The sequence below is a fragment of the Mizuhopecten yessoensis genome, unplaced genomic scaffold (genome assembly GCF_002113885.1).
Source record: "Mizuhopecten yessoensis strain PY_sf001 unplaced genomic scaffold, ASM211388v2 scaffold10185, whole genome shotgun sequence".
Taxonomy (NCBI): domain Eukaryota; kingdom Metazoa; phylum Mollusca; class Bivalvia; order Pectinida; family Pectinidae; genus Mizuhopecten; species Mizuhopecten yessoensis.
Window position 1 is genome coordinate 755,191 of NW_018408421.1, and position 25,423 is coordinate 780,613.

Here is a 25,423-nt window from a genome sequence, read left to right on the forward strand (position 1 = left end):
GTCCACTAATTTCTGACAGTAAGCGGAAAACTATGAGTAGTCCCTTGACTCCTGAGGATATGGAGAATAAACGCTCCTCCATATACACCTCACCTCCATCCGATACCGCTCATTCACCTCCATTCTCGCCCTGCCCCACGGGATTGATGCTCCAACCCTCTGGCTCATCATCGTCGTTATTGGGTACTGACACTTCCCAACAGTCTATGTTTACACCCGAATTCTAATCCCGTTTCTCTGAGCTGTTAGCACCGAAACTGGCTAATATTGTGTCGGAAATGTTACTCGTGTCGTTGAAACCAGAAATAGACAAGCAAGTTAAAAAGGCCCTTACAGACAACGAATTCATTAAATCCACCATAGACTCTCATATTAATGAAGTCATGGCTCCCGTCCAAGCTGAGTTACAACAGCAGGCATCTGAAATATCAGAGTTAAGAGGAACTATTGAGTGTTTTCAGTTTGATCTTGATGAGCAGCAACAATACACGAGGAGGGGTGCATTAAAATTTCACAATGTACCGGTGGATAAGCCACTTGACCAATTTGATACTTACCAAGCAGTCACTGACATTTGTACAAAGATAAATGTTCCCCTCGGAAAAAAATGATATATCCAGATCCCACACCATTGGTAGGATACGTGATAAAAAAGTAACTGTCATCGCCCGGTTTCTCCGATATACTAACCGCCAAAGGGTATTCAAAGCGAAATCCGGCGTGAAAAACCATTTCAAGGAGGAAAAAATGTTATATAACTGAGTGTTTGACCCCCTATCGACAGGGAATCGTAAAATAAAAATTATGGAGGGATAACCTTATTGCTACCCACTGGACAATGGACGGTCGAATATTTGTTAAAAAAACTGAAAACTCCACCAAACTTCTTATAACGTCTTATGCCTGTGTCGACCGTCTCAAGTCGGAGTTAATGTTGAGAACTCCACCCGAGGAGACGATCTCATCTTCATCGCGGAACCAGGATCACACATCACCGTTTTAATCATCCCAATCGTGTAACTGGACCCATCCACGTGTAACGACTAATTTTAAACAATCTTTTCCTGAAATCGTCATGCTGCAATTTCTTATAGAAACATTCAAAGCAAACCGTCTCACACAATTACATATACAAATATATCACGTATGTATATGTACATGTATATAAAATTTAAAAAAGTGCTGAACTTCCTTACTTATGGCGTCCTTTTGTGGTGTTATTTTTATGTCATCGTGGTGTTGCGTGAACATGATCTATATTGAATTAAGAAAAAAAGTACAAATACATAGATAACTGTGTACACTTTACCCCTAAATATGTTACACCTATTGATCAAACGTATGATACGCTTAAAACTATGTGAATATAACACGCTATATATATCTGTCACATACCTGTACTTTATACAGTCTATACGATACCGTACAGTTATCCTCAAGAGTCGTGTCATCTTGTCCCCCCGCCTCACGGTGTATATGTACATGTATATGAAATTTAAAACATGTGCAAAATTTTCCTTACTTATGGCGTTCTTTTGTTGCATTTTTTTAATGTCATGCATGATATTTCGTGTGAATCGGGGTCAAATGTTGATTATATATTTTGATAACATAAAAAGATGGTTGTACAGGTTTATCATAATTCAATATCATATTACGATAATGTTTTATTGGATATCGAGAACAAACTGTATATATCTTACCCATATATACGTTACAGTTACTGATAAAACGTACGATACGTTTATGCACTTCGCTTTTTATGAAATTTACTATTCTATGTCCAGTATATATGACGTATTGCCCACATTTTTATTGATATCAAATGTGATTAGATCAAATCGAATTACTTTTCGATATAATTAACGTGTCCACTAAATAGAACCGATCGAGTACTCAGTCACATACGCGACATATTATATTATGTACATAACCAATCATGTAATATTTCAATGTTTGTAGGTACATGTATATACTTTTTGTTCGTGTGGAAGTATGCATTTGTGTAGGTCTGTCCTAAATGTGAAGCCTGTGTGTACGTTAATATGTATTGATTATATATACACATGTATCTATGTGTGTGTGTATGTATACATGTTCATTTATTTGTATTGATTACCTGTGTGTGTATGTATGTGTATGTTAAGATGTATGCATAAATATGTATTGATTATTTCTTTACATGTGTGTTTGCATATGTATATATGTATGTTGGTGTGTAATGGTTATGTTAATGCATATGTCTGCATGTGTATATGTGCCCTACATGTAATGATTATTTATATGCATGTGTGTATGTATACATGTGTGTGCTAATATCTCGTGTTATACATGAGTATGTATGTATGTATGTATGTATGTATGTATGTATGTATGTATGTATGTATGTATGTATGTATGTATGTATGTATGTATGTCTGTATGTATGTATGTGTATGTATATATGTATGTATGTATACATGTGTGTGCTAATATCTCGTGTTATACATGAGTATGTATGTATGTGTGTATGTATGTATGTATGTATGTATGTATGTGTATGTATATATGTATGTATACATGTGTGTGCTAATATCTCGTGTTATACATGGGTATGTATGTATGTGTGTATGTATGTATGTATGTATGTATGTATGTTTTTTTCACACACGGCTCTTCAAACGACCGTAAATACGAACATTATCTTTCCTTTTCTTCTTCGTTTACTTCTATCTAGAGATATACATCCTAATCCTGGTCCAAACTCAATAGATGCGTTCGTATCTCACTCCCTGAATCTAATGCATATACACATTAGAAGTTTACGTAATAAAATAAACTATGTAGAATCTATAACTAATTATGTCGATATCCTATGCATTACTGAAAGCCACCTAGATTGTTCAATATCCAATGAAGAGAACCATTCCGTAAAAACCGAAATATGTTTGGAGGTGGTGTATTAATATATTTTTCAACTTCTCTAATAGTAAAACGCAGATGTGACTTAAAGTTTGCAAATGATGAAATTATTTGGGTCCAAGTGAACCTTAAACACACAACATATTTAATTGGGAATCTGTATAAAGCCCCAAATGTGAAAAACACGGATGGTATCTGGTAACGCCTAAAACACTCACTAGATATAGCTTTCGAAATTACTAATAATATAGTACTATTGGGTGATTTTAATGTAGACTTTCTTAAACTATCCCGGGGTGAACTATACAACGAACTTATATCCTTTGACCTCACTAATATTATATCAGAACCTACCAGAAGTACAGAATATTCGTCTAGCTTAAGTGATCCAATTATTGTAAGTGATACTATTTCTACAATCCTTTCTGAAGTAATTGATATTGACAACTCTATAAGTGATCACAAAGCAGTCTTCGCAGTTATTGATGTAACAAGAGATATAGAAAACTCTTTTAAACGCAAAGTGTGGATATACGACCAAGCCGATATTTTAAAGTTAAAGACGATCATTAGGGATATATCATGGCAAGAACATTTTGATTCGTGTACAGATGTAAATGGTATGTGTGACTTTTTAACTATCAGCATTATGACTGCTATAGATACTTGTATACCTTCAAAGATGGTCCAAATACGCAAACATGACAAACCGTGATTTTACAATAATGTTAGAAAGCAAATACGTATAAGAAGCAGATTAAAAAGGGCAACGATAAAACAAAATAATAACCATAATGTATTAAAATACAAGAAAGTAAGAAACAAAGTTAATAACATGATTAAGCGTGCTAAAGAATTGTTCTTTGAAAATATTGATAACCTTATTGTTAGATCTAAATCAGATCCTAAAACATATTGGAAGTTACTTAAACTTTTACTTAAAGGAAACAAAAACACTGAAATATCACCACTTTATGACGAAAATTCTTCTGACTATATCACAGACGACACACAAAAATGCGAATTACTTTATAATTATTTCACGTCCATTTCCACACTTAACGACCAGGGTAAACAGGTACCTAGGATTGATAGCCAAACCGAGTCCACACTTTGCGACATAGTTATTACACCTTCTGAAGTTGAAGATATTTTATGTGTTCTAAATATAAATAAAGCATCTGGACCTGACGGAATAAGCCATAGCATGCTTAAATTCATATGTAAAGAAATTGCTTCACCTCTTACTAGTATATTCAATGTGTCCTTGCGAATATGTATCTATCCTGAAAAATGGACACTCGCGAATGGTATACCTATTTTCAAAGCTAGTGACAAGCATAGTGTATCTAATTATAGACCAATATCGTTGTTAAGTTGTGTGAGTAAAGTATTTGAGCGTGTAGTCTACAAACATATATACATGTTTTTCAATCAAAACAATCTAATAAATAAACTACAACCAGGATTCCTACCAAATCACTCTTGTACTCATCATCTTATAAAACTCTACCACTCTATGCTTTTATCCTTAGAAAATCATGAACATGTAGCATTTATTTTCTGTGACTTTTCTAAAGCCTTCGATAGATTTTGGCATAAAGGTCTTATTTACAAACTGAAACAACATGGGCTGTCAGGAAATATACTTGATTGGATAACTAATTATTTGTCATGCAGAAAACAGTCTGTCTATGTAAATAGTTCTAACTCGTCCTTAAAAATAGTCAATGCTGGTGTCCCGCAGGGATCTGTTCTAGGGCCTCTCTTTTTTTCTCTCGTTTATATAAATGATATATCTATTGAACTCACATCATTTTATCGTCCCTTCGCCGACGACACGTCATTATCATACTCTTCACAAACTCTAGATGATATTGTACATGTGGAAAACGACGACTTACAAACTCTAGAAAAATGGTCAAAAGATTGGCTAAAGTCGTTCAATCCTAAGAAGACGGAAATTATGTTAGTATCCTTTTCAAATCTACCCTATCAACCCCTGTTTACGTTCAATAACATCCCTATTAAAATAACCGATCAACATAAGCACCTAGGTGTATTACTAAGTAGTGATGCCAAGTGGTCCAAACATATAGATGAAATTATCAAGAAAGTATCAAAATACACAGCAACACTTCGCAAATTGAAATTTATACTTAATAGGGATAACTTAGAGAAATTGTATTTAACATATATTAGACCAATTTTAGAGTATGGCTGTGAAGTATGGGATAACTGTGGTGCTATCAATTCAAATAATCTTGAAAACCTACAACTAGATGCAGCCCGTATTGTCACAGGATTACCAATGTACACAAAAAACGAATTTGTTATATGTAGAAATTGGGTGGCTACCATTGTCAAAACGACGAGAAATCAGAAAACTATCCCTCTTTTATACTCTAAAACATGGCACTGCACCCTCATACTTATGTAATATCCTACCTCAAAATATTGGAGATCTGACTCATTATAACTTAAGAAATTCTCAGCAATTACGGCAGCAACGGTATAGACTCCAAACTATGCGCAACTCTTTCTTTCCTTTAACTGTTGATCTTTGGAATAATTTAGACACAACCATAAGACACTCTCAAACTCTGAACTCGTTCAAATCAAATATACATAAGTTGAATAATGTAATAACTAAATGTAATCCATGCTTTCTCAATTTTGGTCCGCGTAGGCTAAATATTCTTCATTGTAGATTAAGAAACAGAGCAAGTACTCTCAATTATGATCTTTTTAGAGCTAATCTTACTTTTCAGCACAATGTGAATGTGGACACACGTGCGAGGACTCGTATCACTTCTTCTTCACAAACGCCTAAATACCACATCCGACGCCTTTCCTTATTGCAGGATTTAGCATGGTATCCCGGAGATATGTCATTAGACCTAATTCTAAAAGGTGATATAGATTTAAATAATGAGGCAAACTCAAACAAGAACGGTTGAAGTCTATATCGACGGTACTGGCAGGTTTTGAGCACCCCCCCCNATGTTTACATAATTTTGAATAATTGTGTATCTGATCTGGCTGGTATGGAGGAAGGGCTTTGAGAACACGGAACGGTTACGAGTGGACCTACAGAATACAGCTTTATGGAATGTGATGGACACAGTTTATGAAAGTGTTGATTGATGTTTTTCCAGCCAGTCAGATTACTGTTAACCAAATATTGTTTTAAACATTTACATGTGTTTGTATATTATATATATATTTAGGGGATGATCCTACCTATCTTTTACCCTTCTTCGTTTTGCTTTCCTTCCCTCACTGTTTCTACTATATGATCGGATAAAGTTAATTCACTGCTGTCCATTATGTATTATACAACATGATGTATTAAGGAGAGGGCGTTACTAAGTAAGCAAAACTTGTGCTCAATCCTAATTTTCCTTATTTACGACAATAAAAATATGTTTAAACTAAGTAATTTTCTACACATATAAATGGATATCAAATAACAGTGGAATATGTTTGACAACGTTATGCACCAAACCGTTGTGTTTGTGTTTTACGTCCTATTTACAGCTAAGGTTATTCAAGAAAGTGCCATGTATTGATCTGCCCCACGTAGTCTAAAAGACTCCGGCAATGGTATATATCATTAATCAAAGAGATGTATACTATACATAAAATACCAAAGACATTTGTAACCTACGCCCGAAATCTAATACTATTGTGACATGTATGAGTACATACTTGTTGAAGGACATAGAGTGGCTTTCATCCTAAGCATTTCTAATCAAGTTATCCTATCATACTCTGGTTCAATCAAAGACAAAGGTCACTTACTTTGAATGTCGATATCCTCACATGACACGCTGTGCTGCCGGCCATGGGTGTTGACTGTCGTATTCGTAATATCTCGAAGAAATGTTTGCAGCGCTGATATCATTTCCGATGATTTTCCAGAACCACCCAAAATAAGAAAATTTGGGAAGACCTGTTGGATACGCAACGTGACGTTGTGATACATAGCCCTTTCTAATTCTGTAATTTTGATCAACTCCCTAAGGAGTCTGAGGGTCGGGTACGTACTGATGTTGTCACTGTTCTGTGAAATCCGTAAAGTACTTCCAGTACAGGATTTCAAATCCTGCATCACCGAAACTTTAGTAGAAATTGCGTTTCTCAATTTTTCTATTTCAAACTTCAAAATGCCGAGTTTACGCGCGACGCTCTTATTTTCAGGTTCCATGTCGCTAGTTGACATCGTCACCAACAATGCGACGCAAATGAATGCAAATACCAGACGTAGACACATCATGTTGAGTCGGCGAGGGACAGAGTTGTCATATGGCAGCAGTATTAGAGGATCTAATTTGTACGTACCAGGTGTTCACGAACGATTTCCTTTGTTTACGTTCATGCTGCTGCGTTCCGTCATCAGTATACAGCGTATTCAAAAATGTGCCAAGCTGTCCAAGTTTATATCAACTCGAGTAACATACGCCAGACCTTATTGGTCATCAAGACTTTGATTCTGTCGCAGGCTAAGCTAAACTGACTTTGCATTTCTCACCTTACTCCTATGTGCTTTTTGAAGTTGAAGTGGTTGGGCTATATTTTTTAACTTATCAGAGAGCTACAAATCCGTGAACTAGCAGCTGATAGTCGTTTGGCTGACCTTCCTCCCGAAGATTTGGAAAATGGAAAATGACGCGTGACGGAATTCTGCCGTTTCTGTGGTATAAATCGTGTGAAACAAATCTTTAAAACTGTTTTCAGTATTAATAAACAGAATGTATTCATTTTTATGCAAAATACTAGGCACGTATTGTGTATCGGTATCGTTGTGTTATTCGACAAATTCGGCGAATGTAGACGTCGATATCGGTGTTGTAGTTTTCCTAAAAACACGGGGGTCAATCGTTTGTCGCAAGTAAGGCAAGAACACATGGAAATAAAAAGAAAACTATAGTAAAGGAGGAATTTGTTTACATACTGCAAAATTTGAAAATAACACAACCGGAACTATTGATACACAAAACAAATGAACAACAGCATGATTCTCTACGAAAGCCGGAGAGAAAAACATTGAGTTAGTGTACGCCTTGAGCACATATGTTCTGTCTTTAGGACTGTGGTACTTGCTAGGCCGGTAATGTATACATTAACACAAACCCTGATGTATACATTAAGTTATTGTTGTTTTGAACATATGACTTCTGTATAAAATAACACCTGTTTTATAACCTCGCCCTGAACATGTAAATGTACACATGTGTGTGAGGTAGGAAGGAGAGAGGGGAATAATTTAATTAGTAGTATGTTAAATAGCTTTATTATTGTTGTACTAAATGAGTGCTTATGTGTTTATTGGGAGACCTGAACCAGTTTAAATATATATATATATATATATGTTTTGAGGACAATCCCCGTTAGTTCTCAATAAGGTAGGCTTATGCATGTTGCTTGGATTAATTTTCAGAAATTAAAAAATAGAGTTTATCTCTTAAGTAAATTGGCCATTTTGGTATTTATTATAAGGAGTACAATGCTACTATATTTAATAAACAATTTTGTTTCCAATCTGGTGTTGTGTAAGCTGCTATAACGAACATGCTTGTAAGAGTTATCCTTCTTCCTTTACCCCATCCTATGCCAACAAGAGAACAGTAACATTTTACTATGCCGATCTGCATATAATTGTGATAATCAAAAACCAAAACTAGAAATGTTTGTTTAACATTTTTACGGGCATTTCAATGTAGGTCCAGTAATTTGACAAATAACCAGAATCTTGTATGTAACATCGTGGTCCTTACCATCCATACTTAATAGAAAAGTACTGCTGTTAAGTGAACCTCAATTCTAAGTTTAATACAACGTTTTTGAATTAAAACTCGCTACTCACATGCTTGTATTTTTAATTGATCACGATGGCCCTTAAAGACCACAGTTGTCGATGGGCTGTTGAACACAAACAAACAAACACATAAAGTGATTTATTTGACAATTTTTTTTCAAACATTTTATTTCCCCAAGCCAAACATTATATATATATATATAATACTGATAAGTATATACAGTTTACATAAATTAATTGATAGCAACTGCCAGGGTTGGGGAGCCCTGGAGTCAGTCCCCTAAACAATATGGTGTCCTCACACAGGAGGGCTCTCATTCATTTTTCTCTGTTAATTTTATCTAAATTCAAATATTTCAATTTCATAACATTTTTTCATCAATATATAACATTCAGAAATTTGTTTGGGAAATAAAACATTTGTACATAGAGTATTGGACATCTACAGAACAAGAGCATACTACATGTACCACATTTCACACACAGCACACACATCCAGACGTGATGACATATACATTAGTATCATAATAACTTATACACACACATATACATACACATATACATACGTACATAACATACACTCCTACGACCTACATACGTATATAGCTACATGCATACACATGCACGTACATACACACTAACATCAGCAAGTCTGCATGCACTTACATACATACACATGCATGTAAATACAAACATACATGACAATTATTGTATGTATCCATATAAGCACCAGAAAACATGCACTCTACTAACCCGTATTGTGTTTGTTTTTGGAGAGAGACATATCAATCGACAAAAAGACAAATTGTAGTATCCAAAAAATTCTCAAAATAAATCCTTCTATTCCATCCATCTTTGATCAAATGTTTCATTGTATAATTTTTTTACTGATAAAGCTTTCTCAATATTATATCTTAATGCAAGAAACTCATTCAAACCATTTAAACTTAACTTCTGTTTTTTTCTGGAAACAGTATATATATAATATTTTGTATACAAAATAATATAGTTAATAGATTATAGGAGCATTTTCAGTAATTCCAAAAAGTATTGTTTCCAACTTAAAATCAATGATTTTCCTTATTCTGCTAAATAATCTCTCTTTTAAATCTTGCCATAGCTTTAAGGACTGTGGAAATTCCCAGAATAGATGTTCTGTAGTTTCTATTTGTATTTTACATATATTACAGATATTGTCATTTGACATCCCAATAGTATTTAAATAGTTTTTAATTGGGAGGATACAATTTTGTAATCTGTATTGAACTTCATGAATATAACGGTAGTTCAATATCACTGTTTTTATTTAAGTTGATAGTTTTTCTTCCCTCCGTGGTACTGGCCTCATTTAACAACTGAGAATTAATGGGTAACAGGCAGAAGATTCTTCAAAATTTTACCTCCTGTAAAGATAGCTTTTCATGTGTAGGCACCGTTTCGGATTATGGCCAAAATTTTATTCTTGAACCAAAAAAATCTTCTTTTGTTTTTTTTACAAATGTGAAGCTCACATAGCCCACTTCATCATGCTAATACCAATTTTAGTACAGTTTTATTTTTATGGTTTTTTTACATATCATTATACAGTGGTTAGCCATTTAACAAAAATATCACCAATGGCCACAACCCTCTACTGTACACTGCTACCTTAAGAGACCTTCATACCGAAATGCTCAAGGCCAAATATCATGGACCTAGGCATTTTGCTTATTTAGGAAAAGTTGTTTATATATGTTGACGTGTTTTATGCTTGAGCATTGAAAAGGGGTCAAGATTAAACCTTTTTTAAGCTTAATAACCAATCCTCTCAGCATGTTACAGATCAGATATCAAGATCCTCGACCTCGTACAACCCGATAATTTTCTATTCAAAATAACGCATTTAAACTGAAGGCCCTACTGAGAACCGAAAGTTGATTGTTATTTCATGAGAAAATTAGTAAAAAGCCAAAGAAGACATTTTTAGCTTGATTTTTATTCTTTTTCTAATTATATGTCATGAGAAAAAGATAGTCATGAACAAAATATATGTAATATCAAATGCATGAATGCTATAATCCTCGATATCTTCTCACTTTCGCTCTCTGCACCCCTGGAATATGTCAGGCTCAAAGAAGACTAGTTATATCCTTTCATATCTCGCGGTCAGGTAACGGTAAAAATTGACAGGCTTTGAAGTCGGGCGTCTCTCCTTTATAATCTTCAAAGGACAGGTATCAGCCTAGCAAATTTGTTTGACCTGAGACCAATCAAACAGCTATCTTCGTGCCTTCAATTTTGCTATGGCATATTCCAAGGGTGTAGAGAGCGAACGTGAGCGTAACCCTTGGATATCGAGGATGGAATGCTGTCAAATAGACACTTTTTCTGGGTAATGGCCGTTGAAGATTATCAGGTATGAAAACATAGTGGGAATACTTGTGTTGTACCTTAAAAAAATGTAAAGCTTATCAGGTAGTATCACGCAAAGAGGCCGGGATATTAAAAAGAAAGCACATGGACAAATAATGACTTGCATGCCCTGAAAGCCGGCCCAATTACAAGGGCAGGATACCCTTTCTACCACAGGCACCTATTACGTTGCCTGCATAAGTTGCTTGTTAGCTGTGATATCAGTACACTAACGTAAGGAAATGTAATGGAAAGATAAGTTGTACCTTTTGTTAGCTTGACGTATTAGGAGGCCAGTTTACGGGGCATTGGTCATAGCTAAAATGCTGTTTCTTTTGGCCTACTTGTAACCACGTGGGGGATAAGATATATCGGTGTGATTAGTACGATCTAACCACAGTATTTTCTCTTATACTGAAACTTTTTTTCATGGTGTATATATTGTTATAACTGTACGTATGTTTACTTTGTTTATCATTGCTTCATGTAACATATTCATGTTAATAAATATCAACTCAATCTGAACCAGATTTTGATTAGTTTGTTATACTCTCTCTCTGACGGGCTGGTCTTTTGAGTGTAGACAGGAGATTCACGGTGATTTCGTCGGGTTTTCGTACTTTTTTCATGAAAACTAAAATATACGAACAGAATATTTATTTTCGGGCACTGGACACTGGCTCTCCCCACGGATATCGTATAACACTGCTACGTTCGAGGTTTGGTCTCGCCTAGCATCCTTAGACGAGTCTGTTAGGTTTATTCGCCGAAACCCTGCAAATCTGGCTGCCAGGGAAAGGTCATTGCTGGTATTTGCTTGTGAAAGCGTGGGGTTTTACACGCAATTTGCCTGCCGCGTGTCTAATTTTTCAATTCGTTCAGGTTGTTTTACAATATGGAGCTATCTCTAGCAGACACACAGTGTTTCTAAATGATGCCCTCGTGTGCGGGTACCCAGCTTAACTGCGATTTCAGAATCTCAGATCGCGCATTACCGAACGATCAGATTGTTTTCAAACAAGGTTTCAAAACACGAAACTAATAACGCTGAGGGGGATGCTCATTTTAAATATGTTTACTTATTCATATTGTCAGTTGAAAAAAAAAAGCTTACTACTTGAAAAGGATTCTCGACATATATTGGTATGTTCTAGTAGTAATATCGTACTGTACTGTCTGCAACCAGCCAATATCTGTCTCACTCCCTAGGGAGCATACAACCGGTGCTTCCATTTCGGCGCTTACATCTAGCATTCAACAATTCTGGCGCTGCCCAAATACGTACTCATTTACAGCTGATTAGACTGAAACAAGCGGAGTAAAGTATCTTGCTGAAAGATACAACACAGTGCCGCGACGTGAGTCGAACTCGCAACCCTTCGGGTTATCGATCTTAAATATATCACTAACCTTTCACATCTCCAGAGCTGATTATTATTGATTCCTACTACATGGTTAAAGTTATTGAATATCAACAGTATGAGTAAAGTATGTTGTAAGAGTGCCTCACATTTTTTTCAAGAAACACAGAGATAAAAAGCAAACACTATGTACAATTAGTCATTAGATATAATTGTTACATTGTAAGCATGTGTGCATACTACTGTGTATACATTGAACGGAAAGTATGTAACGATATTCTTAATTCATAGAGAGAAGATTGAATAACTTCGAAGAACAGCTTTCCAGCCGGAAGGATTTGACTACCTGCATCGCAATTTGACTATATTAGATAGTGTACTTGAAGAACACCGTAGCGAAGATAGTAACGTACTAGAGATTGTCTTCCTTGACGTTCATACGTAATGTTTATAACCAGAACAACATGAAACCAATTACAGACCTTGCCCTGTCTTAGTTGGTTTCATACTTCCAGGAATTTGATAGAATGACGTGTGCCAAAACACACCTGTGTTATATTGAGAGGCTCATGATTTCTTTGCTTTTGTTTTGATGCCTCAACAGGACTTCTAATGATTGTTGATGCTTTTTTTCTCGACTTTTTGTTTAATCAGTGTACTTGTGAGTTGAAGATGTTATACATATTTTGTTCTATCTGTTTTACATTAAAGTTATTAAATATTGTTTATTATATGACCTTTGTACATATCTACAATGTAAATATAAGCGAAGTAAGAACGAATAAACTGATAGATAATAAACCTTTTGGATTTAACATATACGTTTCAGCGTCACAGAATAAATTATACGACGCAGTCATTTCATGTGAAAAAAGGGTGATACCGAAATACAAACAAAACCGAGATTTGAACAAATTGTTGCATGTTTCCATCTAGGATGAGGTGGTATATGTACGTGTTTGTTATAGTAATAACTGCGGCTTTGAAGTTAATACAAAGAAAGTCCCTTTTATTTCTATTTGGAGATAAAACATTTTCAGGATATAAGTTTTTATCAAATCGATAATTTTTGATATTGTACTGATGAAAATAAATGTTATAAATATGCAGTTTTATTTTCCTTCAATAAGCTTGGGAAATCGGCATTATGCAAACACTGCTGAGTGTTTCAAGATGATTTTTACACCGCTTCATACATCTCGTTAACCTACCTGGCGTGTGGCACTTCAAAGGTTAGCTGTTATTCTTTATCTCAAAATCAATATGTCTGTCGATACCCAACTCATGGCCCAATGATCTGTTTTGAATTACTGAAAAAACGTAAATTATCAATATATAGAATTATTTTATGTAATGTGGTCTAATTCATTATGCCTATCCATGTACGTAATACGCCTGAGGTAAGTGATGCAATGTGGCATGAGGCTAGTACTCACTTAATGAATGCTTAATGCTAAACAGAAACTGATACTGTTACACAGTACGATAATATCAAAGGCATTCCGGGATTGATGTGGAACTCATATAAAAACTATGGTGGATAGTAGGTACCGCGTGGGAGATATCGAACAGAGGCATGGTAAACACAAGTCTATACAATACATGTATCACTTTAATTTAATTAGAAAGAACAGTTAAACGGAGGTGTCTCAGTCAACCCTCCTCCGTATCAATAAATAGATTGAAAGCCTCACAAGTTCATTATCAACAAAGTAAACAATATTAAGAATCTTCAACGTTTAGATATGGTCCTTGTTAAGGCGAATATTGTATGTTTCATGTATTTTCATTAATTTGAAATTATTCTGTCCGATAAATTGACTTCTCTGTCCAAAACAATTTATGTCGGCAACAATGTTGTTGTTTTCTATGCAGTTATGAAAAAAACTGCGTCTTAGACCTTTTTAAAGATAATTCAAGCTACAGATTACGGCTAATAGTATTTCATGAATCAGGATTTTCTGGATATCTTCATAATGTAGACTAAAGTCTTATAACCTTCTTTCCCAGAAATTTCTAGAGATTTAAATCTTAATCTGTGTTGAAGAAGGGTTGATTGCATCGCCACGGTTAAATTACTTCAAAAGAAACGAGACGGAAGACTTACATGTAATAAAGAGCTTTTAGCTATTTTCCTCGCGTTTTTAACAAATATCAGAGTATAATGAATGTATAAAAGCCCGGGAAACAACCAAGAGGTAGTAAACTTACTGGTAGTTTGTGGAGCTACAAAACTACGAACTTGGATAAATTATAAGTGATACTGTTTTTCAAAGTATTTCATAATCTTACCCCTGGTTATCTATTCGCACGTGACCTCCTATTTGTTTCTCAATACACACGGAAGACGTAGAGACGATCTAGCAGGCATTATGTGTACATCTGGTCCTCTTTGTCGACTTGTTTCTTTGGAATAATATTATCAGAAAGATTCGTTCTGTTCCCTTTTGCCAATTATGAAAGTCTTTCTCGTCCAAACAAAGCGAATATCTCTCTGAATGCTTGACCAAGACTAGGTTGATTTATCACGCTAGATAAGTCAACTTTTTAAAATAATTCATTCCAACATCCCCTATAGTGCATGTAAAAGTGCATCCCTGTCCTGGCGAGAAAATCTCTTATTGTGATTCATACCAACACTTACATTCCCTGAGCTTCATAATAGTCGCTTTGTCGCATTCCTGTTACAGTTGCGACGGGACCATCATTAACGCTAGTTCGCCGCAAACAGACGCGTATAACTATTCTTTCCCTCCTCTGATCCTCTAGGCGATACGGTGAATGGATGAAGAGAGTATTGCAGCGAGATAGCACTATAAAGTCAGCATCAGATCCGCGCCATCCCGAGGAGGCAAGTACACAAACATATTCTGTCTCCGACACACATACACACATACACGCTTACACAACACACATGAATGATACACGTCCTTAAATAACCTTAGCTGTTAAAAGGACGTTAAACAATATAAAACCGAAACCAAATGAAGAGAGGAAGATAGCAAAGCACGAACTTAGTTTATCCCCTAATCTTCATTTGGTTGTCTCCATTTCTCAGGTTTTCCTTTCTGTCCTCTTATGTATTGAGAGGCGACGGATCAAAATGACGCTTTCGATATTTTCGGTAGTTTGCCTACCATTTCATGATGGGGGCTAGTTATAGTCCTTTCCGAGCAAAGGTACGATACGTTAACATTAATTTGTGCCGTCGCCGCTCGATTTACGCAGGCGGAAGGACCCTTAACAAAAAATTGAATCACTAGTCGACAAGAAGTTCCAGAACCGAGGTATTCCATATCATATTTACCATATGATGCCATTTAGCAAACAACAGATCAGAACCCAATTGCCGAGAATGTGCGGAACAAGTACCTTAAACTTCGTTGCACTCGTGAGTAGGCGAAGTGTAAGTTTTTAACTCTTCATTCGTTATATAGAAGTTTGTGTTATCGGAGGTTTAGGGCGCCATCAATAAATATTATTGTAGTAGGCACTGAAATAAAATGACTGCTGTTAAATATAGTAAACATTTGTGTAAAAATGGCAGGGAAATAACAACGACTATAACGAATGTGGTAACATAATTTTGTTTCAGTCGTTGTGGAAATGTCGCGTAAATGTGTCTCCATATAAAAATGTCCTTTTCGTTTACATGTAGTCACGTGCAGGCATGTGTATACAGTGTAGCACCCCCTATTACCAATGTTCGATTTAAAATTGCTTCTCTAGGTCTCGGTTTCCGCTCCCCCTGCTGTATTGTATGTCTACTTCAAAATGAGAAATGTATAATAATTACCATCGCTTTTTTTCTTATCAGCAGAATAAAACTGGTCATTTTTTATTTTTCTTAGACAGCAAAGGTTATTAACTTTCCGTTAATACCACACTCTGTGTGTGAAACATGATAAAGATATGAAAAAAAAGTTATTCAATTGTATTTTAAGAGTTCGATGACTGATATCCTATAACGCATGCCCCAATGGGCTCCTTAAAAAGGCGATATTTGTGTCAAATTTTGGCACGATTTTTTTGTTATTACGACCATTTTTGTTATAATAATTCATAAGTGATTTATAAAGTTGTATAGCAAACGAAGTGACGTAAAAGATAATTTTCAATAGATTAAGATGAAACTACGTTCATTGTTTGAAAGTTACCTCTGAGCCACATCGCCGCCATTCGTTGAATTCTGCTCTCAAGATATCTCTCGTGAATTCGCTAATTCATGATTATAACGTACACATGGCTTTTACCCTGCGTCTGGTGAGTTTATATTCTGTTTTGAAAAGGCTTTGCACGCTTATACTTGACGTAAATATTGGTCAATGCAAAGTTAAATCCTTTCATACCATGGATGGTGGCATATATTCCTTTGAATTACTGACCAAGAAAATGTTTATCAAAGCGCCAGATCGTAAAAGTAAATCTTATTCTGAACACGTGATATTACTTTCCCGAAACTGTATGTATCTAAATCTAATATGCTTATTTAAAAGACCCCTCATTTCTTCATATTTTGTAAACCTCGTCGTGTTTTGTCAATACAGATTCATTCTCGGTCACAATTGTACAAACAATGTCATTATGCATCGAACACATATCACAGTTCACAGGTTTGAAACTATTAAATTAATTCGTACACATTTTAACCTCGTTGCTTTTACATATTTTGTACTTATCCCCAGATGAAATCTAACACTGCTGTTCACATTCTTCTAAATGTCAAATGGAGGTGGCGTTGATTAGCCATTTCTGAAATGGCGGATATCAAATGTATTAATCTAAGTCACACGACTCTCGCTTTACATTTAATATTGTTGAAATATGTTACCGAGATAAATTATTTAATTATGTTTGTGGTTTTAACTGACCACACTAATCTAGATTTACTTGATCTTAGGTTGGTAAACCTCCCCATAGGTAGTCCAGTGACATGAACTATAGATAATGTGTCATAACGTAGCATTTACTTCGGTTTCAAAAGAGGCTGATCTAATTGATATACTATTATGTGCATGAACGTGAACTTCATTATGAGGTATGTATTGTGTAACACTGCCTTAACATCAGGTAAAGCTAAATTCGGTATGTATCAATTCAATAGCCTTCGAATTTACATTTTTCAATCCATTCGGGTCATTAATAATGACTTTTATTTGGTGAATTTAACGCTGACCATATATTCTTTTTAGAGTGTTTGCCGAAACAAAAATCATACAAGCCATGGAATTTCGACGTTAGTTTACGTTATTTCGGCTTCCTATTTTTCTGCAATACTTGGAGGTTTACGAAACATATCTAAACATCATCATGTTCTGCCATGAGTCTTATTAATAGGGGGCAAGGAAATCTGATAACCCTATGATACCAACATAACATAGTTTTAAATACATAAAACGTTGCTGTAGTATGGGTATCGCCGTTTTTACATTGTACTAGATAGGGTAACACTAGACTGATTCAGACGTTAAACATATGGCAGGTGAACACACTGCAGTGACATAAACAATGTACGTATTACTGGTATTTGTTGCATTAACAAAAAACAGTACAAATTGTGAACATGTATGTCCACATAGGGATGTTCACACTTCTAATCATAATTTTCAAAATGTTGAGTTACTTTATACGTGTGACACATGCTAATCTAGACTGTTTTCTTATTCAACAGTGTTGTCAATCGAGAAACTGAACACTTAACTATCTGGAGAATGCTATAGATTAAAGTTTGTGTTTTCTCGTTAACATTAAAACGCGTGTTATTTCGTTCCTTGTGTAGCTTGGTCTGTTGCTCCACGCACAATAAAAGTGGATCCGTCGACGGCTCTTTCCGGCTACCTTACTTTAATCACGCTCTGCTCCTCTGTGAAAATAGGGTTATACCACTTGCTGCTATTGCGGTGGTTGATATTGATGTGGTTCATTGTTTACACAAAAAGGGTCAGATCTTGTTGAAGTGTTGATGGGATAGCGTCCTTAGCTTGTGTACTTTGACATTAATCTGTCACCAAGGCACGAGTTCTGTGAAAACCGGAAGCAAGTATTTTTGAAAGAAGTCGTCTACTCGTGTACTTTATAATTTTGCCTCAAAAGGGATATGCATACTGCAACAAGCAGACGTTGTTAGAGGGTGTAACTTAGTAAGCCTGCGATCTTAAGGAGCGACATTATCTACAGGTAAATATTTAAATGGTTTGTCCAATATATTTTAACAATATGTAAGCATATAGGTCAGTAGTATTAACATATCCTCTGTCTAAACCGAACGCTGAATCATCTTACAGACCCGGCATAAAGCAGGTAGAACCCAACAGGTAAAAAGCGGAAACCTGCTTTTATGCATGGTTAGATTGATTCGTATTTACTTTGTTCTACCTGAATTGTACATGTCATGTTTTATGTATGTGTAGCTTCTATAACATATAATACAAACATTGTGTACAGTGTTTTTATACTACATTCCACACACGTCATATACTGCGTATTGTATACTTCATTCCTTACACATTTCTTGTCTTGTGGAATATATACTTCATCCCATACACATTTCTTGTACTATGTAATATATACTTCATCCCACATACAAGTCATGTACTGTGTAATATATACTTCTTTAAATACACAAGTCATGTACTGTGTATTTAATGCGTATACCTCATCCTATACACACATCATGTTATGTGTTTTATGAACTTCATTTCATACATGTCATGTACTGTGTATATTATACTTCATCCCACATTCATGGCATGTACTGTGTATTCTAAACTTCTTGAAATACACAAGTCATGTACTGTGTAATATATACTTCTTTAAATACACACGTCATGTACTGTGTATTTAATGCGTATACCTCATCCTATACACACATCATGTTCTGTTTTATAAACTTCATTTCATACATGTCATGTACCGTGTATCAATTTCTTTATTCCATACAAATGTCCTTTCCTGTGTATTGTATACATCTTTCAAACACATGTCTTGTTCTGTGTGTATTATACGTAATTCCATATATATGCTATGTGTTGTGTATTACATAATTCATTACATACACACCTCATGGACTATTTATCTTATACTTCATTTCATACATATCATGTCATGTGCATTTCATGCTTCATCGCAAATACGCCATGTACAGTATTTTATATACTTAAGTTCAGGCACGTAAAGAACTGCGTATGAATACAGTAAACCATACTGATGCCATGTAGCGTGTTTTTAATATATATCCGGTATCCATTCATGAACTGTTTATTATATTTTTTATTCAGTACACATGTCAGATACTATATATTTAATAGCATTACCAATGAAAATATCACATACTATGTATTTTATATAAGATACATTACACATGTCAGATACTATATTTTTAATAGCATTACCAATGAAAATATCACATACTATGTATTTTATATAAGATACATTACACATGTCAGATACTATATATTTAATAGCATTACCAATGAAAATATCACATACTATGTATTTTATATAAGATACATTACACATGTCAGGTACTATATATTTTATACATCACCAATGGTCCCTGCAGGTAGCGCTTAATAATTGTACCTGCTGCCCTCCTTGCATGATCATAAGAGGCGACTAAATTTGGGATATCATCTTTTCTCTTCTTTCTTAATAACTTTCTTTTTCCTAATGTCTCCCTTGACAAGGCCTCACTTTTGGCCTTTAGTTGAGCGTTCGCCCCTGTGAGGAAGGCTTTGGGTTCTGTCCCCTGGTCGAGACATACCAGAGTCTGTAAAAATGGTAGTTTCCACTCCTGGTTAAGGCTCAGAAATTTAGGAGTGGGACGACTGGCTCGCCCGTTGTCAGTATAATGTGACCGATTGGGGTGTCCTGCTGGTTGTCTTCGGCGGTATGTTTCAGTGAGACAGCACTATAAAGTCGGCATCTGTTCCGCGGTATCACAAGGAGACAAACATGAGCATAGCACAGCCTCCCAAAACACACGCATAAACTACACGCATGCATCTTGCACACAGGGGAGGCCGTCCTTAAATGACCAAAAGCTGTTGATAGGACGTTAAACAATACTAAACCAAACCAAACTATCACCAATGCAAATATCATGTACTATGTATTTTCATCAGATTCAACATACACGTCATTAAGTGTGTGTTTTATATTATACGCATTGTAAATATTATGTATGAAGTATTTTATACTAGATTCAGAACACATGTCGTGTCCTATTTGTAAAGTATTTATGATGTTAAAGTATACCTATAGCTATCCCTTTTTGTCACACCAGGAGTTATGTTACAGACCATTTAAAACTTGACACGGAATATCCGGTCGGTCAAACATAAATATGTCACTCTATTAATCATTATACTGACTCAATGATTCAGAAAATACTAACAAAAAATATCAGGAAAACCGCTGAGGTGCAATATGTTTTTTTGTAGAGTTTATCGGCTAACTTTTCTGTTTTTATGAGAGAGGAGCCATAACAATTAATTAGCTAATGGCTAGTGTATAATTGCTCGTTAAAGGTTCACCGCACGGCGTCATCCACACTAAGTACCGCCTGTTCTCATCAAGTCAGTAGCAATGAAACATGCATCGTTTTTCTGTGTGGAAAGAAAGCAACAAATGTCGCAAATCGTTGCCAACAAACCCAAAATTAGAAAAAGGCCAGCGTCCTTCACAATTGTTCTTCTTTGGCAATATTTCAAAGGGTACAAGTTGTGTAACAATTTGTGAATGGATACAACGATAAAAAAATAAAAAAAAAAAATAAAAAAAAAAACAGATAAATTTAATTCAATCCGGAGGTTTAATGTTACCACATTCCGTTTCCGCACCTCCGTTCTAGTAGTAAACTAGTTAAGTACTGTGTTTTTATGTTTCTTTACGAAACTTGCAAAACTGTAGCACAGCTGACTCGAGCACAACAACACTGTAATTGGATATACACTATCAAACATATGTTAGGTAATGATTTGTAACATTAAAAACAACCAACGAATGGTGCGGGTGTGTAGACGTGTAAAGTAACAAATACAACGTGTTATTTTGTGTTTGTGTGGACAAGTAATATAAGGTAACAATATTCCACACATCTTGTTTAACGTAGTGAACCTATATACTGTATATAGAACGGGTTCATAAAATGTTGCTTAAATGTGTTTAACATGTAATAATTGAATAGGCGTACAGACCCTACAGCATTAGGTGAATTTAGCGATCAACTACTGATCATTAAATCAACCAACCAATCAATCAATGCATATTTCTTAAATTTTCGGCGAGACAGAAACATTTTAACTCGCATTTATGTATAACAGGTACTTGTAAATATCTTAGTAACAATCGTAACATAAGTACCGGTAAATTATACCTATAAACGGAAATTATTCTACAAGAAGTGATATCATAAAGGAAAAAAGCATATACATTATTATCAGAGTTTTTATTATTAAGATTAAGAAGAGTACTTATATATAACATAAACATAACATGTATCAATCTAACGATATACAGTATTGTGTTCTTAGTGCAACAGTTCTAATATGAATGTAAGTGAAAACTGATGGCGGTGATACCCTTCCGTACTTATCGCTGTGTGAGTTTGTAACGCTTGGTTAGATAAGTATCACTGTGTTACAGAAAAAACAGACAAACATAACTTAGGAACCATCCTATCGGAATGATTTACGTCCGTTAGGTAGCAACATTTTTTATCACACGAGAATTTGAAAACGTTTTATTTAAACTTACGTTTGTGTCTAGAAATGTTACGAAGCTTTAAACGCTTATCGTGCTAACAAATCTTTAACGTTACTTAATTAAGGGGATTTTACATGATTCACTGGAAAATACTACTTCTGGTTTTTACATTTGGTAACATTTGTGGAACAATGACGGTAGCTAACGAATGAATACAGAGGGTTTACCCATTTATTAAGGCGCTTGTTTCGTCTGTGATTCAATTAACTCCAAGACGGGTATGCTTTTTTCTTGCGCCATGGAGGAAAGAAAAACGAATTAGTCATGTGTTATTGGGTAGGGTATATACGTTGCTTTCAAACAACGTTATGTTCTCTCGCAAAACTGATTTACATTGAGCGGATAAAATCTACAGTAGGATATGTGATACTCGTTTACTTATATCAATTACAATAGGATACAAGTGTATGTGGTACTTTAAGATATAAGACACGGTAAGACGTACAACTCATTCTAAGATATAAAAAGTACATTTTGTACTTCACTTTAAAATCAAAACTGCTGTACGGCAATGTTTTCACGTTCCGATACAAACTGGGATTGTTCTTAGTCTGTTTTTAACTAACAATGATAATTTAAATTCTATACAACTACCTTTCATGTATTTTTACTTTTATTCTTACAAAATGAACTTTAATGACTTATTATGCAGAAAAAAAAATATAAACAAAATACGTTTTATAGACAGAGCATCACGGTCCAAATTATCACAATAGTATACGGATTCGAGTTTCAAATATTATGGTGATACTATGATAGTTCTTCAACTCAAATCTATGACGACAGTCGTTATTCTGTTGTGACATTCTGCTATGGAGACGAAAGGTCAAGGTCGGACGTACTTGTAATGTGTCTGTACACACTCGTGAATGTTTGAAACTAATTGCAGGAAGCAAATACGCGCAGTAGTGCCACTAAGTAATCTGCCGGTCGAGCAGGATAATGCTTATGTCAGACGACGGTGAAAGAGGACCCGTAACTGTAAGAAGGTACAATTACGTCAGTCAGACACACTCAAGGTACAATGGTGTAAAGCTCCGACGTATTATGAGGTACATGATGCTAGGAAGACATGATATCAAATAAACGTCGAAATGGGTCATCCGACTACAGATTGTATACGTCACTTGAGCCCTGCGAGAATGTCATACTACCTGTTACTCGGTAGATAATGTCAGTGATGTAGCTATGTTATGTTTGATTAGGGTCACCACGCCTGCATGTGCATCTGATTTTATCTGTTAAGTATTCGGTTGGTGCAGTGGATAGTACACTCGTCTTTTACCAACACGGCTAGGAATATTGCTTAATGACGAGTCCTAAATGAGTGAAATGGCCGTACATGTACAATGCAAATAAAAAATTGAAATATTAACATCTTTACTCCGTGACCCCTGCAGGTTCGGGAAAGAACTGACCTGCGGCATCCCACTACTTGGCTCAGAATCGGGTTTTTTTCTGTGCCTTCTGCTAAGGGGAATCGAAAAAATCACATTTGCACTGCCGACCCGTTGCAACATTTGGGATCTTTGTATTTCTCTCTACTTTTTAGTACCGTTTTATTTCCCAGTGTCCCGCTTGGCGACGCCTCAATTTTGGTTTTAATTTTGAACGTTCGCCCAGGTAAGGAAGGCAATCGGTAAGTTCAGTATTAAGGAAAATTGGTCCCTAATATAAGAACTCCCTGCTGTATGTTTGGGGACACAAAAGCAACCAAATTTAATTTGTTGCACCCATTATAGTATTTGAGTTATGATATTTTTCTCTGCTTCAAACTACGTTTTATTTATTGGTAGTTGTTATTCCCTTCTTATAGTTCGGCATTAAGGGTAATGGCAATCACCGGTTGCCAGTAAAATGCGACCGGGCGGAATACGGTGCTGTTTGCCTTCGGCATGGTATTTTAGTGAGGTTACAGTTTATAAAGTCGGCATCAGTTCCGTGCTATCGCAGGGAAACAGCTAAACCAACAAAGCCTTCTTTAGCACACACATGGAGTGACATTCTAAGCGGACCTTAGTTGTTAATAGGACGTTAAACTGTATGAATAAATTTAACCCTTTTTACTATTTCTGTCGATTATTTTGTCAAATTTCATTTCCTTGCCTTCTTCGCGTAGCTCTCGCCTTCGGTGCATTAAAGTGCCTACTAATAATATATACTCTAGCTAAGCCCCAAAATGTTCCTTACTTATCTTAAACAACGAGATAGTTCTACAATTCGCATGTTGAACGTTCCAGAAACATTCTTTACATAGTGTAGAAAACCAGATAAACTGCCTTACACAATCGTAGACATGGACCTCTATTGCTATTATTCTGTATGTAAACAACAGATTGTGATATAATTATTTACAATCAAAGGGTCTACATGGTGGTTTTGGAGTAAACCCATCATGTTGTTAACGTAATTGACGGCTTACAAACCATATAGGTCCCGTATGATGTTTTTACGAGTGTGCTTTACTGCGGAATTCGTTGTTACATTTAAATCTACCCTAATTGGAGCAAGCACAATTATGCTATTAGTCCTGATGTACACCACTTTTCTGGATTATTCTTTTAGTTGATTGTGAGAATTTACTATCATTACAATTGCTAAAGGACGCAGGAAACAGAGTGTGTGGAACACTTCACCATCGATTGGTTCAACATGCTTTTATTCCGGCGTCTTTAAGCATGACCCTCAACTCAATAATCTTCCTGCTTATCAAAATGTATCTTATTCATTTGTTAATTTAATAATAAGCATACAATGGTTTAAAAGTCATACTGATACAAGTGTAAGTAGTCTGTCTGCACTGTAACTAAGGCCTTGATAATCCAATCAGGCCGGGTATCGCAAAAGTTTTTACCTCTTTCCACGTTCTAAATTCTAACAGAGTCTGGTTTTAGACGATATTTTTTATGTATTTATATGAAGAAATCACCCCTTGACCAACCAAAATATAGATATGTAACTCTCTAGAAGAATTTCTAAATCCAGACAAGCTGAGATGTCTTTTATCTGCCGTGTACTTATCCCATCTTATCATACCTGTATGTCAATGTTGTGATAATTATATCCTGTGTGTCCGTATGTCAATGTTGTGATAATTATATCCTGTGTGTCCGTATGTCAATGTTGTGATAATTATATCCTGTGTGTCTGTATGTCAATGTTGTGATAACTATATCCTGTGTGT

The 25,423-nt window shown here is 35.4% G+C and overlaps 1 protein-coding gene across 1 annotated transcript in view; it reads left to right on the forward strand.

Annotated features, from left to right (window-relative positions):
• Positions 1-18,344: 18,344 nt before the first annotated feature.
• Positions 18,345-25,423, forward strand: part of LOC110459688 — a 60,219-nt gene continuing 53,140 nt past the window's right edge. Inside the window, exon 1 of the mRNA XM_021512058.1 lies at positions 18,345-18,651. The gene's annotated coding sequence lies outside the window, so the exon portion shown is untranslated. The remainder of the gene's footprint in view (positions 18,652-25,423) is intronic.